This window comes from Arachis stenosperma, chromosome 1 (assembly GCF_014773155.1).
Source record: "Arachis stenosperma cultivar V10309 chromosome 1, arast.V10309.gnm1.PFL2, whole genome shotgun sequence".
Taxonomy (NCBI): Eukaryota; Viridiplantae; Streptophyta; class Magnoliopsida; order Fabales; family Fabaceae; genus Arachis; species Arachis stenosperma.
Window position 1 is genome coordinate 17,621,070 of NC_080377.1, and position 2,882 is coordinate 17,623,951.

The following is a 2,882-nucleotide window of genomic DNA, read 5'->3' on the forward strand; positions in this document are numbered from 1 at the left end:
TAAGGCACAACTCTCTATAGAGGACCTAACAGAAATCTTCAAAGAAGAAGAACCCATGGCAGCCGAAAGCAACAACAATGCCAACAATGCAAGGAAGGTGCTGGGTGACTTTACTGCACCTACTCCCGACTTCTATGGGAGAAGCATCTCTATCCCTGCCATTGGAGCAAACAACTTTGAGCTTAAGCCTCAATTAGTTTCTCTAATGCAACAGAATTGCAAGTTCCATGGACTTCCATTGGAAGATCCTCATCAGTTCTTAGCTGAATTCTTGCAAATCTGTGACACTGTCAAGACTAATGGGGTTGACCCTGAGGTCTACAGACTTATGCTATTCCCTTTTGCTGTAAGAGACAGAGCTAGAATATGGTTGGACTCACAACCTAAAGAAAGCCTGAACTCTTGGGAAAAGCTAGTCAATGCCTTCTTGGCAAAGTTCTTTCCACCTCAAAAATTGAGTAAGCTTAGAGTGGAAGTCCAAACCTTCAGACAGAAGGATGGAGAATCCCTCTATGAAGCTTGGGAAAGATACAAACAATTAATCAGAAAATGTCCTTCTGACATGCTTTCTGAATGGAGCATCATAGGTATTTTCTATGATGGTCTGTCTGAACTATCCAAGATGTCTTTGGATAGCTCTGCTGGAGGATCTCTTCATCTGAAAAAGATGCCTACAGAAGCTCAAGAACTAATTGAAATGGTTGCAAATAACCAATTCATGTACACTTCTGAAAGGAATCCTGTGAATAATGGGACAAATCAGAAGAAAGGAGTTCTTGAAATTGATACTCTGAATGCCATATTGGCTCAGAACAAGATATTGACTCAGCAAGTCAATTTGATTTCTCAAAGTCTGTCTGGAATGCAAAATGCACCAAACAGTACTAAGGATGCTTCATCCGAAGAAGAAGCTTATGATCTTGAGAACCCTTCAATGGAAGAGGTGAATTACATGGGAGAACCCTATGGAAACACCTATAATTCTTCATGGAGAAATCATCCAAATTTCTCATGGAAGGATCAACAGAAACCTCAACAAGGTTTCAACAACAATAATGGTGGACGAAACAGGTTTAGCAATGGCAAGCCTTTTCCATCATCTTCTCAGCAATAGACAGAGAGTTCTAAGCAGAACCACTCTGACTCAGCAACCATGGTCTCTGATTTAATCAAAACCACTCAAAGTTTCATGACTGAAACAAGGTCCTCCATTAGAAACTTGGAGGCACAAGTGGGACAACTGAGCAAGAAAATTACTGAACTCCCTCCTAGTACTCTTCCAAGCAATACAGAAGAAAATCCAAAAGGAGAGTGCAAGGCCATCAACATGGCCAAATTTGGAGAGGATGAAGAGGCAGTGAACGCCACTGAGGAAGACCTCAATGGGCGTCCACTGGCCTCCAATGAGTTCCCTAATAAGGAACCATGGGAATCTGAGGATCACACTGAGACCATAGAGATTCCATTTGATTTACTTCTGCCATTCATGAGCTCTGATGAGTACTCTTCTTCTGAAGAGGATGAGTATGTCACTGAAGAGCAAGTTGCTAAATACCTTGGAGCAATCATGAAGCTAAATGACAAGTTATTTGGTAATGAGACTTGGGAGGATGAACCTCCTTTGCTCACCAAAGAACTGGATGACTTGTCTAGGTAGAAACTACCTCAAAAGAGACAAGATCCTGGGAAGTTTTCAATACCTTGTACCATAGGCACCATGACCTTTAAGAAGGCTATGTGTCACTTAGGGTCAAGTGTAAACCTCATGCCTCTCTCTGTAATGGAGAAGCTAGGGATCTCTGAGGTACAAGCTGCAAGAATCTCACTAGAGATGGCAGACAATTCAAAGAAACAAGCCTATGGACTTGTAGAGAATGTTCTGGTAAAAGTTGAAGACCATTATATCCCTACTAATTTCATAGTCCTAGAGACTGGGAAGTGCAAGGATGAATCCATCATCCTTGGCAGACCCTTCCTAGCCACAGCAAAGGCTATGATTGATGTGGACAGAGGAGAATTGATCATTCAAGTGAATGAAGAATTCTTTGTGTTTAAGGCTCAATGATATCCCTCTGTCACCATGGAGAGGAAGCATGAAGAGCTTCTCTCAAATCAGAGCCAAACAGAGCCCCCACAGTCAAACTCTAAGTTTGGTGTTGAACCCCCGCATTCAAACTCTAAGTTTGGTGTTGGGAGGTTCCAACATTGCTCTGAGTATCTGTGAGGCTCCATGAGAGCCCTATGTCAAGCTACTGACATTAAAGAAGCGCTTGTTGGGAGGCAACCCAATGTTATATTTAAACTATTTTCCTTTGTTATTTTATGTTTTCTGTAGGTTGATGATCATGAGAAGTCACAAAATCAATTGAAAAAGCAAAAACAGAAAGAAAAACAGCACACCCTGAAGGAGAACTTGCTGGCGTTTAAACGCCAGTAAGGGTAGCAGTTGGGCGTTTAACGCCCAGTCTGGCACCATTCTGGCCGTTTAACGCCAGAAAGGGGCACTAGACTGGCGTTAAACGCCAGGAAAGGGGAAGAACATGGCGTTAAACGCCAGAAATGGGCACCAGCCCGGTGTTTAACGCCAGAATTGGCAAATGGTGCATTTTTGCACACCACTTGGTGCAGGATTGAATTTTCCTTGACACCTCAGGATCTGTGGACCCCACAGGATCCCCACCTACCCCACCACCCTCTCTCTTCTCTTCACCACTCACATCCATCCTTCATAAAACCCCATCTACCTCACCATTCAAATTCAAACCACTTTCCCTCCCAAACCCACCTATAATGGCCGAACCCTACACCTCTCTCCACCCCTATATAAACCCATCTTCACTCCTTCATTTTCGCACACTCTAAACACTACTTCTCCCCCTTTT

General features: G+C 43.1%; 1 non-coding gene across 1 annotated transcript; it reads right to left on the reverse strand.

Annotated features, from left to right (window-relative positions):
* Nucleotides 1-460: 460 nt before the first annotated feature.
* Nucleotides 461-568, reverse strand: LOC130955567 (small nucleolar RNA R71). Its single transcript, XR_009076809.1, has one exon. It is a non-coding gene; the product is annotated as a small nucleolar RNA R71 (small nucleolar RNA).
* Nucleotides 569-2,882: the final 2,314 nt, after the last annotated feature.